The 14,968-nt window shown below is 37.1% G+C and overlaps 2 protein-coding genes across 4 annotated transcripts in view; one reads left to right on the top strand and one right to left on the bottom strand.

Annotated features, from left to right (window-relative positions):
- LIN7A (lin-7 homolog A, crumbs cell polarity complex component) overlaps positions 1–14,968 on the bottom strand; it is a 318,473-nt gene that overhangs the window by 65,537 nt on the left and 237,968 nt on the right. The window lies entirely within an intron of this gene.
- Positions 1–14,968, top strand: part of MYF5 (myogenic factor 5) — a 39,852-nt gene extending 24,884 nt beyond the window's left edge. Inside the window, exon 3 of the mRNA XM_082419101.1 lies at positions 1–14,968. This exon is cut by the window's left edge and continues 15,845 nt beyond it. The gene's annotated coding sequence lies outside the window, so the exon portion shown is untranslated.

Here is a 14,968-nt window from a genome sequence, read left to right as displayed (position 1 = left end):
CTTTATGAATTACAGTGGTGGTTATTTGAAATTCAGTGGTGAAATTATGGCTCTTCAACAAATTGTGGCTGGACATTTTATTATCCTAAGAAAAAAAGAAAGAGAGAGAGGAAGGGAAGGAGGGAGGGAGGAAGGGAGGGAGGAAGGAAGGAAGGAAAGAAGGAAGGGAGGGAGGGAGGGAGGGAGGGAGACTTTTAGGCAGAATGTAAATGTGAAAAGCAAAACTTTTACAAGAACATATAGAAGAATATCTTTATGATGTTCAGGTGGATTTCTAACATAAGACACACCACAAAACACGAAAAGAAAAAAATGATAAATTCTTCTACATTAAAATTTTAAGTATTGTTCACCAAAAAACATAATAAAAAAGTGAAAATATAAGCCACAAATAAGAAGGTTTTACAACATATCAACCAACAAAGGATTGTATCTAATATACATATATAGTATATAGGTGTACATATGTATATTAAAATATTTAAATAAATAATGAAAAAGACAGTTAAAAACTGGGCAAAATATATAACCCAGAAAATCATAAAAAAGGAAACTGGAAACTTGAATGGCCGATAAACATATAGAAAGTTGCTCGACTTAATTTGTAATCAAGGAAATACAAAATGAAACTATAATTGGCTCTCATTTTATGCATAGCAGATTGGCAAATGTTGAAAAAGCCGACAATCCCAGGTGTTGGTAAGGATGTGGACTTATGGGAGCTCTTAAATGCTGCTGCTGGGAGTGTAAATTAGAACAAATATTTGATAATCACTTGTCCCTTAACTAATAATTTTAATCATGTACATAGCTGTGACAAAACAATTTCATTCCTAAATATATAAACCCTAGGGCAGAAGTCTTCTGACTGAGTTACTTATATATCTCAAAGCATACAAAGACTTTCCAAGATATTTCAAAGGCATAGAGTTTCAGGTGCTCAGTTCCCATCTGCACACTTGCTTAAAATTGGTGTGCGTGAGAACACATCTCAGCAAGTTGCTTATGTGTTCTTCTCCATCTCCCCTCTCAAACAATCTTTCTTCCATTTTATGAGTCAAAGATAATCCTCTCACCCATCCTGAACCTTACTAGGGTACATTGACCCCAGGTGTAAAAATCACCAGGATGCCAAACAATGGAACAAATTTAAATATTGGTGTTATGTATTAGGAAGGTGAATGGCTGTAATGACTGACTAACATAACCTTTTGATGACAAGTATTTTCTAATCATCCCCTTTTACTTATTTAATGGAGGACCTACTCAAGGTATTTACTAATAGGTCATTAAAAATAGTGTTTTATTGTAGAACCCTATGTGATTTTGATATATAACTCAGAAACAATTCAATGAACTAAATGACATTAGTTATTAGACAGCTATCTTCTTCCGTTCATACTTACTTATGTGAATAAGATTTCTTAGTGCTTATTTTTATGAAAAAGTGGATCTGAACCCTGTTTTACTTTAGCGATTAGTAACAGTCATTCTTTGATACATGAATTGACAAGGAGGACTGCCTCAAAAAATAAAGTATTTCATTAACGGATATTTCCAATATAATTTTGCTTTTTATGTTTAAGAATTATCAAAACTAAACATTAGTTATTTTGATCAATTATGTACTACTACTAATTATAAAATCACAACTTAATCCCAAAGAAATTTTTTAACACTTAGGATTTTATAGTCAGAGGAAGTTTCATTTTTTAAATTTAAATTTTATATCTACCTTTGTTGCAGGAAATTATATCAGTGAGATTAATAAAAGACCTTGAGTCATAAAAATTATAATGTATTAAGATTATATGGGCAAGGGCTTCCCTGGTGGCGCAGTGGTTGAGAGTCTGCCTGCCAATGCAGGGGACACGGGTTCGAGCCCTGGTCTGGGAGGATCCCGCATGCCGCGGAGCAACTGGGCCCGTGAGCCACAACTACTGAGCCTGTGCGTCTGGAGCCTGTGCTCCGCAACGAGAGGCCGCGATAGTGAGAGGCCCGTGCACCGCGATGAAGAGTGGCCCCCGCTTGCCGCAACTAGAGAAAGCCTTCGCACAGAAACGAAGACACAACACAGCCAAAGATAAATAAATAAATAAAAATAAATAAATAATAATTTTAAAAAAAAATTATATGGGCAAAATAAATAGAAGCACAAGTTTGAAAAAAAGGGATACGTTTTAAAGTTAATTTATTTTAAGTGGAATAAAAATATGAAGTACAATGCAAAATATCAGATCATATTATATGTCGTAAGAGTAAGTATCATTTCTTTAAAATGCTATTTCAGTTATACATGTGTGTGTACAACATGTGTGTAGGAATGTGTAGGTATCTATGTGTATAATGAATCATGATGTAAAAATAATTTCCATGAGAGTAACAGCAAAAATCATCCCGACTCAGGTCATTCTGATGCAGCAAGCCCCATAATTAGAAACAATAACCTAGGAGCAGTAAGGCTGAAAGAGTAAAAGTTTAAGACTTTGTCCTACCAAATAGATATTTTAATGTATATGTACTTATATGTGTATGTATGTATAAAATTATTTAAGATCTCAAAATACATATTTGGGAATCAACCTGAACTCTTGAGAAAGAACTGATAGCAAGGAACATAGTTCTCAGGAGGCTGTGGGGTACAGGACACATTCAGTAGCCAGAAGAACCCTGAATCTTAGAGATAAATTTCAAGAAAAAGAAACAAACACACACATATACCACAGTAGTATGAATTAGGTTGATAGGGAGAAAAAACCTACTAAAGTAAACAGATCTAGCCCATACAAGAACATAGACACGTGGGTGAGGGCTGAGTTTGGGGAGACTCTTACACTATAAAAACCTGAAGAAGATCTATTCTTTTATGTCTTAGGTTAAGAAGTTGGCATCTTCAGAAGTAGATCTCAAAATGGGGATCTGTGTGCAAGTAGTTTATTAAAGAAGTGTTCCCAGAAAAATCTGGTAAGAGAGTGAGAGAATCAGAACAGGGAAGGGGAAGAAGCCAAGAAAGGATATGATTTCAGATAAAGCTCCAGCAACAGCCTGATTTCACTGGGATCTCTGGAATATAAATTCTGTCTTAGAATTTGTCCTCTCTGTAGGCAAAGGATCTGGGCTTTCATATTTGAGTATCAAGTCAGTCATGGCCTAAGGGCCCTGCTGGTGACCTCCTAGGAACTTCCTGCTCTCTGCACTTGCAGGGAAAGTGGCTCTAGACAGGGTCAGCACTTTGTGTGGAAACAAGGCACACAGAACCTGGAGATGAACACAGAGATGAAATCAAAGGGATGTGAGGGGACTGGGCAGAGCAACAATGATAGTGTCCACTACCCTTTGGAATAGTTTTCTCTCAGTAGGAGACAATGCTATGGAAAGGGCCAGTTAGGGTCTATCAGAAGGGTAAAGTGAGCCATAGATAGGAAGGTTCCCAGGGGCTCCTAGGGAAAATAAATAAAAATACAATCAACCACCCCCCCAATAAAATAATTTTTAAAAATATGAGAATGGGAACTGGGCTAGTTTAAGGATATATTATTCTAATCTTCTATATTTTCTCTGACGTTGTAGGAATGAAATAACTTTGGCATGCCAGTCATAATACATAAATATGATTTAATTACAATGCACTTCATAAGCTTTAAGAAGGAACTATTTGGCATAATTTAGAGGGCAAGGGGAGGATATGGGTAAGAATATATTTCCTGAGTTTAGCCTGAGCTCATGCTATGATAAATCTGCCAGCTTGCTGACTGTATCTCTAGCTACTAGAAAAGAAGACATCCAGGAAAAGTATGTAAGTACAAATGTAGGGTTTTTTCAGGTTTATTGAGGTAAAATTGACAATAAAAATTGTTTACATTTAAGGTATACTGCTTGATGTTTTAATATATGTATACATTGTGAAATGATCACCAGAATCAAGATAATTAACATATCTGTCAATCTATCACCTCACACAGTTATCATTTTCTTTTTTCTTGTGGTGAAAATCTACCTCTTAGATTTCAAGTTTACAAATATTCCTTGGCTGCTTTCAGTACCAGGTGAGAGAAATGCAAGTCTGGAATTTATGTCTTTATAAGGATGCAGATATAAAAATGAAATACCAATAGGAATTATAATCCAATAAAGAGGAAGATGTGAGTAATGGTGCATATTAGAGTAAACAGCAGTTTGATTAAAAGGTTTAAAAACTCATTTTCTTTGTAATAATCAACTGTGATTTTAAAGGTTGGTCCTTCCAACCATCTATCAGCTAGAAATGCTTTGGGCTGAAAGTAGCAAAAAACTCAACTTTCAATGGTTAAATAAATAGGATAATATAGTGGTCAAAGAATAGGTCCTGGACATGAATTTTGTAGATTCAAATCTTAGATAATAAATTTATGCAAATTATCTAATTTCTCTGCGCCTCAGCATCCTCATCTAAAAATGGGGATAATAATGGTGTCTATATTTAGTTGTGAGAATTAAAGTTAATACATGTAAAGTACCTGAAGTATACATGTACATAAAAGGGTACCTGAAATACAGTGAGTAATATATAAAGAAATCACTTAAAATTTGTCTTATATAAATAAAACAAAAGAGATGGTTTTATTTTTATATATTTTTATTAATCCCTAGAATAAGTTACCAAAGGAGGTTCCCTCAGCCCCTACAACAACCCAGGCTTTACTTCTGGAATGGGATAATAAATTCTGTGCCTATTCATTTTTTATGCAAGTGGAATACCACCTATTTATTTTTATGTTTTATACCTTGCTTAAAACAAAATTCAGGCATCTTTCCGTATCAGCACTGTAGGTCTCCCTCATGCTTTTTAAAATCAGTACAGTATTCCATTATATGACTGTACCATTATTTACTTTACACTTTCCAAACTGATGAGCATTTGGGTGTTTACAAACAACACTGCAATGTATATCCTTGTATATAGATCTTTGGATAGTTATATGAATGTATTTGGATGGTAAAATTAAGAGTTAAAGGATTTGATGTGACCCTACTCTGTGTAGACTATTACCGTAAGGATTAAGAGGAATTCAGAAGATGAGAAAAATGATAGAACATGTTAAAACTAGAAATTTAAATATATCCCACATGATTTAGAACATTCTGTGGTTAAATCTAAGTAAATGTGTGCTAAAAACTGGGACTGAATATTTTAAATTCGATTTGACTAATACTATAAGGAAATCCACCGTCAACAAGTTCTTCTTGTGTATATAGAGCTTCTGATCAGCTTTTCAGAGGTGAGCTTTTAAACATGAGTAGACAACCAAGAATAAGCAGATGTACAATGAAAGAAAACATAATAAATAGAAAGTAAAATTTTGGAGGAAACAGACACTGTGCAGAGAGAAAAAAAATCCTCCAAGAATCTATAAAAATATCTCCATGGACAATCATTAAACAAATATTTAAGGGCCTACTATGTGCCAGGCACTAGGGATTCAGTAGTAAGTAGAACAGACAAAAGGCTCCACCTTGTGATGCTTCGAAATTATTGTATCATGAAATAAGAAATAACCCTACAAAAGGAATATTTGGAGAGCAAAAGAGGTCATGGAAATATAAAATATGAAATATTCAAGAGAAGGACTGAACAATAAAATTAAAGATACCTCCTAAAAAGTAGAAAAGACAGAGCAAATAGCATAGAAAAGATTAGACATTTTATTGGACCAGGCCAAGTGTTTTAACATCCAAATAATAAGAATTCGAAGAAAGAATAAAGAAAGCGGTGGAAAGGAATAATGAAAAAAATTCGAAATATTCCCCAGAAATAAAGAACAGGGTTCGTCAGGTTGAATTAAGTCCATTGGTGCACAATGAGTGAATACTCGGCCAAATCAAATAACATCAGTATGCAGTTTCAGAAGATCGAGGACAAAGAGAAGATTCTGAAACCTTCCAAGAGAACACAGATTTATACATACGATCAAGATCTGAAAGGCAATAAACATCTTAGGAGCAATGCTGAAAGATGGAAGGCCGAAGAACAATACCTTCACAATTCTGTACAAAAGTATTTTCAGTCTAGACTTTTTTCAATTAAGTGTGAAGGTAGAAAAAGGGCATTTTTAATAGACATGCATGGCTTCAAAAAATTTACCTTCTTTCAGAAAGTTTCTAAAGGATGCATTTCACTAGTAGAAAGGAGTTTACAAAGAACAAGCGAAACAAAATCCATGAAACGGGAAAGCAAACACAAGAATGGGCTAATGGGAAATCTCAAGGGGACAGCTGTTCATCTGGCCAATCAGACTGGAGCAAGACAGAATTCACCAGAATAAATATCTTCAGGAAGAGAAAACTGGAGAATACCTTCTGTTTTTAAATATATCGAGAAGTAATAACGTGGGAATGAGTGAGGAGATGAACTTAATATAAACGTACAAAAAACTCACACAAGAACAAAAGAAAACAAAAATGAATTCTATGGAAAACAAAACATTGTGCAGGAGGGGAAGAATAACGCATATGATATATGGCCCCTCTGTGAGTAGCATTTATAGAACCCCAAGACCTAAGATTAGGAGTAATCTGGAATGAGGATGACATCATAGGCTGGTCGGTGGATTTTAATTCAGATACTTGAGGTCAGTTCTCAACTGATTTTGACCACAAAATGTCAAAGGTTTTTTAGTTGATTGGGTGGACTGAAAAAATATGGCCACAATATTTTGCTGCATATCAACCGTGGGCTGATCTTGTGGCTTGCTTTGGCAAATAAAATGTCGTGCAAGTGATACTGTACAGGTTCTTGAACCTAGAACCCATGAAGTCTTGCAGCTGTCCCCTTCCCACACTTGGAACTCTAAGACTCTGTAAAGAAGCTCAACCAAGGCTTCTTGAGATAAAAGAGTACATAGAGAGAAAGACCCTGCCATTCCAGCTGCCCCAGCCAAGCACAATCCCCAAGCAGCACACCAGCTGAACGCAGCCCCATGAGGAAGCTCAAGTGAGACCAGCAGAAGAGCCATCCAACCAACCCGCAGAATCATGAAAATAATAAACTTTTGTGGTTTTAAGCTACTACATTGGGGGGCACATTGCTCTGCAGCAGTAGACAATGGATATAGCATATTGTATTTACTTGCCACTTCCAGTAGCACCTCTTCCCTCCCCAGCTCAATTTTATCAATCTAACCATGAATATTACTTGCTGCTGCTTTTCCCAAGACACTTCCTAATGAAGGAAGTATTTCCGTTATTAAAACTGTGTAAAAAAACTTGTTTGTCGTTTGGTTTCACATTCACTTCTAACATATACTCAGTACCTACTGTGGATCAGGATATATATATATTTTTAACATGAGGTCTAGTCTCTGACTTCATTTCTGGCCATTGCCTCATTCCATCACTTGACCTAGCTGCAATCCTCCAACTGTGACATTTATCTCATGTCTCTTAGTCTTGAACAAGACACCATTCCCTCTCTCCGGAGTACTCTTCCTTCCTAATCAGCCTCGCAAATGCTTACCTAGACACATAGTAATACTGCTTTTTCTGTGCAAAGTTTAAAAATTTGCAATGTGGGATCCTCAGTGACCAGGTCTAATTTGTTTCTACTCAGCATATTCAAAGCTTCTTTATTTTCATCTCCCACTAGAATCTGCGCTTCTTATGTTGTGGTTCTACACTAAATGACAAAGCCTCCACTTTCTCCTGGGCCCAAGCATAATGATTGTTCCCACTGCTTTTCATTGTATTATTTTTTAGGCGTGTGAAACCAGCATGCTTCGGAAGGTTTTCACCTGATCTCCACATTGGTTCAGTTGCAGAATCTTCTTCAGCAGATTCCTGAACTGATGCTGCTTTCGAAATTTTGAAGCTTGTATCCCAGGGTCCAATAAAGACCAATACCTCTGCTATGTGCTCCCCAAGACACTGTCTTCCTGAAGCTTTTGAGGGTTCCAGATCTTCCTTGTGCATATTTTTTTTACAGAGCTGCTATATTTTATTTCCCTTTAATATTCTCCTACTCTGCTTAGAAGAGTTAAGTCCAGCTTTTACAGTTAACCTGATTCTTAAGGTGCTCCCTTTCCTAGTTTAGACAGGTGGAACCAGCACTGTTGGCCAGATTTGAATGTCTTGTTCTTTCCTTTCCTATCTTTGTTTTCTGGCTCAGACTTATCTTTCTTACATATTTCTCTAGATTTTGTCTCCTTGGTGTCTGCTTTAGACAGAAATATCAAGTTTAAGGGGCTGCTAAAAGCTTCCATAATTCAAACAAATTATGTCCACCTTTACTTCCCCCAAGTCAGATAATCTCACCCAGGAGATGTTCTTCTATCAGGCAAATATTCAGATCAGGCATGGACTCTGTTCTTGTTCTGCCCAGCTTCCTTTAGTGTCTCACCTCGTCTGGGCCTTCCCTAGGATTCGTGATGTTAAAACTCCCTGGATCATATCCCTTCGAGGCAGAGGCAATATATGCAGGCCTATTGACAATAACTCTCACCTTGAAAGTTTACCAAGTAATTCTTGAGCTTCTATGTCAATGTCCCTAGTTTTATTTTCTCAATAGGTCCAAATCCTCTATATTAAAACTGTTTGAGACAGCTATTCAAGGCGGGGGACTCCAGGTGTACTCACTTTGTGCAGCTTTGCTTGAACTAACTGTGCCATTCAAGGTCAGGAATTTCCTGAATCCTGCTCTTTGTGCAGCATTTTAACCTGCTGCTTAAGATCTTACTTCTCTTCCTCTATTAGATGTTATTGGATCCTAGTTACTCTTTGTGAATAATGGAAATAATTCCTTTCTTTTATATGTTCTCTTGAAAAGAAATGAGACCTGGAAGCATTTTCTTTTTCTTTTTTTATATCTGTTTATTGTAGCCTTGAAGATCATATCTGTCTAGAATATCATCTACGGTCTTAAAATTAAAGAATGCTTTCTCTTCCTCAAGTTTACTTATTTGCTTTCCTTTATTTATTTGTAATCTTCTCTTGCTCCTTTCTGAGTGTATGGCTGAAACCTATTTTTCCAAAGTATTTCTTGATTTCTTGGGAACTGTGATTCCAAGAAATATGTTGCTCCAGGTATAGGCCTCTTTAATTACTATCATAACCTTTAGTTTTGCAAAGTTTCTTTGGGTTGTTTCCTGCCTCCAACCAAGAAGAAGGAATATTCTCTTTATGGTAAGGAACTACCTAATTTTACTTTTTTGCATAATTACCAAAATTGACCAACCTAATACAAATAAAATCAGAGTTTGGGCCTGTGAGATTTAAAACTAAGGTTAGAACGTCTGTAATGAACAAAGCCCCAGCCATTCTGAGACCATGTAGTGATGGTAGTGGAGGGTGTACATGCAGGAACATGCAGACAAGGAACATTAATCGAAGATGTTAGCTCTTCGTCTGCCAGGAATGCAGTTTAAGACAACAAAACGAAGGATGGAATTTTAGGCAGCTGATCTAGCACTGTCTGTTCAGGCCTGGCACTAATAATTTAAAGTCTGAAATTCATTAGTGTAGCTCACTTGGAACTCAACGGCCTCTGCTGTTCAAAGTCCCAATCTGAAGGCCTGGCTGAAAAAACAGAGCATATGCAGCAAATGTTTCTCTCCCTATCGGTGTACAAAAAAGAACAAATGCATTTTTCTGTCTCTTTTGCAGTGCCATGACAGAATACTATTTACAGTCAAGCTACAGCAGCTTGCATTCTAGAGCCCAAGCAGCCAACATCTGCCAAGGCCATCATGGCCCATTTTTGCTGAGATACAGTCAATATGCCTGAGGATAAAGCCACCTTAAGTTGTGATGACCTGTCAAGGTCAAAATAACCACAGAGCTTGCACTCACAAAATCCTAAGTTCTAAAGCCACTCACCTAAATCATGCCAGTTTAAAGTCAATTATGTAACCTTTAAAGCATGCCGTGGTGGTACAAATTTGACTATTAGCTAGATTTTTAAAAAATGAACACTTGATTAAGTAAACCACCACCACAACTTCAAGCTCCAGTTATATTACCAGAAGCCGAAGAGCAGACCATAATATATTCTCTGGAGGCAAACAGATTCCAAAGGGAATCCAGAAGGTGCCAGGCCATGCATGCTTAGTCCCTTCCCTCAAAGTCTCCAAACAGCAAAGTCACTCCTCCCTCATAAGAGGCCTGGAATTTTATTGTAGGACAGTCACACTATACCGCTAGTTCTCAACTGAGGGCAATTTTGCCCCAGTGGCAATAACTGGAGAAATTTTTGGTTGTCAGAATTGGAGAGGTGTTACTGGCATCTAGTGGGCAAAGGCCAGGAATGCTGCTAATCTTCCTACAAAGCACAGGAAAGCTCCTACAATAAAGATTTTTCAGGCTCAAAATGTCAGTGGTGCTGAAGCTGAGAAACACTGCTCCATATAGAAACATAAAAGTTGGGAAATGATATTTCCCTCTACCATCAAATTTGCCATCTCACCAACAGTACGCACAAGGGAGGTAGACATGATTCTCCACAGATAGCAGAGTACTGGCAGGAAGGGGAAAGATATTAGAGGATGAAATGACAAATATCCTTTTCAAAATTACGTGTGTGTGCTCATATTTGGAATTATTAAGAGTAACTACAAGGCAATATTTTAGGTGATTTTAATTCCAACATTTCTAAACTTATAAAAGTATAAATTTTTATTTATATTAAAATTTTCCACGATGGTTAATTAATATTTCTGTAGTGATACATTTGAAGGAGTAAGTCACATCCTCTACTTGAGACATCCAGTCTGAGCCCTAGTCAGGGGAAAGAGAATAAACCTCGATGTGATTCTGAGCCTTGCAAAGACATCAGGGAGCCTGTATCCCCAGTTGGAAGATTGCAAAAAAGTACTACTCAGATTCTGACAGCCCTGCTGGGAATAAAGAAGAACTTACTACAATTATTATTATTTATTTTTCAAGTGGCAACAGAATTCTCTCTGCTCTGTAGAACATAAAGGAACACATGACTCGGCAAATTCTTCATCATGAGTTCTCTGGTGTCTGTATTTTCCCCTTTTGTGTGGCATAACTGGGAAGACAGAGTTGCTTGATTCCTACCATATCATTAACTCTAAATCACTTCTGAAATGAGAGTCCTGCAAGGAGGATTTAGATAACGGCACATCGAAGAATAAACGCAGTCCAAAAATATTTGGTTTAAAACCTCATTCACAATGTGCCAAGTGTTATTTTCCTTGACACGCTCTTTTGTCTGCCTTTGCAAAACTATAATCAGAATCATTTTCCACTCATATTCAATGGGGAAGAGCGTGGGGATTTCGTGACCCAGCTGGCAAATTTATAGAAATTGAGGAAAGTCCGGTTCAAAGAACTCTAGAATCATAAAATTCTAGAGTGAAGAGAAAGCAACGGTCATCAAAACTAACTTTCCTATTTTTAAGAACACAGAAACTGAGACCCCAGATGGAGGTATCTCTTGCTGAAGATCACATTGTTCATTAACAGAAGAGCCAAATGCCCTAAACAGTCCTTTCTTTACTCTGTGACACTTTCTCATCTACTGCATTTTTTCATCAACTATTCACTGAACATCGTTATAGGCCCTTTGAATCAGAGAACATTGTTACAGGCCCAAAATTGAATCAGAGAACTCTTATAGAGCTAACAGCTGAGTAAGAGGATGGACTTGTTTATCCAGAACTACAAGAGCAGACATTAAGTGATACATGAGAGATACAGGCACTAAAACAGAAAATCAGAGAAACAAAACTCTAACTCCTACAGAAACTAGACAGATAATGTAAACATGTGAAAGAGTCTGTGTGTGAATAAAGGGATTAGCGAGGACTGGGGCAAACAGAGACTCCAGGGAGCTTACATTGTCAGCTCTACCTAATTATCACCAAGAAAGAACGCAGGCCCATTTTCTTTTTTCAAGAGAAACTAAGAATCTCAATTTTTATGTAAAATTGTCATATTTTTAAATGGTGTCAACTAAATGAAATTGTGTTAAAATTCCTAATTTTGTATGTGCATTGTAGGGAAAGGGAGGAATGATAAGGAAAAAGGAGAAAAGGGATGAACTAGAAATGATTAAAGGCTGTGGGGCTGAGATGGCCATTCAAGTAGGATGCTAAATGTCATGCAGGTTTACAGCTGACCCTATCCCGGCAATCCCTCTCCTTAGGATCCTGTTATATTCCATATGAGTTTTGTGGTTTTGTTTTAGAGTGAAGTAATTGTTGAACTATCTATTTTGGATGTCTTTTCATTGCCTCAATAATAACGCACATTTTCTGACTCTAACAGGATTCATATGTACCCTGGGTACTAGCATTTGCATTTTTCTTACAGATTAAGATGTGAAACATCTCTGCAGCTTTTGTACTACTCCTTTGAACCTTAGGTGGGCAGTGAATCTCTTTTGTGACAAGTTCCTACTGAAACTACAAAACAGATGGGAGTTGGCTAGAAATCATAAAGAACAGAGAGAAGCCAGCCATGAATTACAATTGCCAAGAAATCCTCCAAAGTTATTCTGTATTAACTAGCATGGAATATACTGAAGACCCAGAAGACTGAAGAATAATTGAGTTTTTTGTTTTTGCCAAAGAGTAGTGAACGCTTCTTGATAGATATTAAGCACCAGTTTTCCTTCTCCTAAGATAGAGGTGGATGATTTCCTTTTAGACACGCAGTAGTTAGGGTATAGGATGGGGAAATGGTTGGTACTCATGTCCTTTCTGCCACCCACGACAGGAGTTTCTGTGCCACTAAACTGTGAAGTGTGGTGCAGTAATGGCCCCACAAAGAAGACATAAAGTCTGTCCTTTAAGACATTTAAAATAGAATATGTGTAGGAATTAATGCTATTTCAGCCATGTATTGATACAGCAGGAGACAGAAATGTATTGATCTCAAATCAAGGCAAGGAAAGCACAGAGTAACTCATTATGGATGATTTTTTAGTTTCCATAATTATTCTGTTTTTCAATGAAGAAACCATACAACCACTGGGGGAAACGTTTACTGAGTACTTATATGCAGGGTATTGTCTCTTTGCTGGGATTTGTCTGATGAACAATGCAGTTCTCAACATCTACCATGTTCCATTTTAGCCTCTCAGCCTTGGAAATGCTGTTTCTTCTTTGTGAAATATGACTCCCTTCTACTTGTTCTTCAGATCTCAGCTTAAAGGATCTCTTCTCTAGGAAGCCTTTCCTGCCCCTACGAGGTTGGATTAATAGCTCTTTCCTATGCACGCTCATAAAAGCCTGTGCACATCTCTATTATAGCCCTGGACTTCCTGTCTCCTCTCTAGACTGTAACTACAGGAAGTTTTATTCAACCGTATAGCATTCTTACTTCTCAGAGTTCTTAGTATACCCCACTCACTCAATGAATGATTGCTGCAGGAATGAATACATGAGTGAACGAAGGAATGAACAAACATGAATGAATGAATGGATGGATGAATGAAATATACTCCAGAGTATAGAGGGAATGACTTACTTCATCAGGAAAGACTTTACAGAGAAGACAGAAATATTTTTTGGGACTTTAAGCATTCTTTAATTCATTTAGTAAAGTTTTCTTGAGGGTCTTCTCAGTGCCATATGCTTTTCTAGGTAATGGGAATACAGTCCAGAACAAAAACGTCAAGGTCTCTACTGTCAGAGCTTACAGAGTAGGGCTAAAGAGACTATAAACAACAGATTAATAAACAAATAAATGATAAATAAATAAGTAAGTAAATAAAAACATTTTAGGTAGTGATAAGTGCTATGATGAAAATAAAACAGTATTATATGAAAGCGCATGAATAAGGGCAAAAATGAGTACAACTTTTCCAGAGTTTAACTTAATCAAAACTCTTTATAATTTTGTTAACTGATTCTGCTCAACTCTCAAGCTTGCAGCTTACTCGAGGTGTTAAAGCTGTCTTCTGGAAGGCACATTGCTCTAGTTGGGCAAGATCTTCAGCACCTTGCTGCTCCTTGCTCTCCTACTTCAAAGTTTCTGCCCTTTTCTACTCCACACTCAACAAGACCCCTTCCTCCTACTCAGTTAAGCCTAAACTCAAACTCCAAATCTCTTAGCAAACAAGCTGTACCCCTTTTTGTCTCCCTAGCCAAATGATCCAAGAAGAAGACAAGAAAATAAAGAAGAAAGTGGTGTCTTATGTTTGGGCTTTAGAGTTTTAAAAAAATGTGTTGTGGGGTTGGCGGTCAGCAGGCACTGAGGGAAAAGTGTCTTCCTCTTAAATGGGAAAAACAACACTGCGGCTGTCCACACGGATGTGTAATAGATCTCTGGGTGGCATGAGATGAATGGCAATCCAAAATTCTTCTGCAAACCTACTTAACAATAATCAAGGAATTTAGATGCTGGTCAACCCAGAATACATATTACAATTTAAAAACATCTAATGAAAGCATTGACGTGTCAACAGAGTTGTCAAAATTCTCTCTCTGAATGTGAGCATGTTCAATTCAGGCATTTCATGACTCATACCCATAGGCATTGTGGTCATGTTCTATAAAAATCCCAAAACTCATTATAAGAACTATGGATGACTCAAATTCCACTCACATTTATTTCTTAGTAAGCTGTGCTCTTCCAAAAAGTAATGCATAGATTTTAGATACTCAGACTAACAACAGGTCATATTTGTTGACTGAAACATCACTGAGCATGGATTATAAAATCCATTATTCTAGCTTCTGCATCACTAAGGCAAAAAATTCAGTTTCATGGTAAATTTAAGATGCCTATATTACATGTAGAATTTCTCAATATAACATGCTGCTTCCAAGTTGGATTTTTTAAGTGAAAAAATAAGCACTTTAAGAAAGCTGTGCTGGGCTTCCCTGGTGGTGCAGTGGTTAAGAATCCGCCTGCCAATGCAGGGGACATGGGTTCGAGCCCTGGTCCGGGAAGATCCCACATGCCGCAGAGCAACTAAGCCCATGCACCACAACTACTGAGCCTGTGCTCTAGAACCCACTAGCCACAA

Source organism: Balaenoptera physalus, assembly GCF_965194825.1.
Source record: "Balaenoptera physalus genome assembly, chromosome: 13".
In the NCBI taxonomy this organism is placed as follows: Eukaryota; Metazoa; Chordata; class Mammalia; order Artiodactyla; family Balaenopteridae; genus Balaenoptera; species Balaenoptera physalus.
This window is presented reverse-complemented; position numbering and strand designations above follow the sequence as displayed.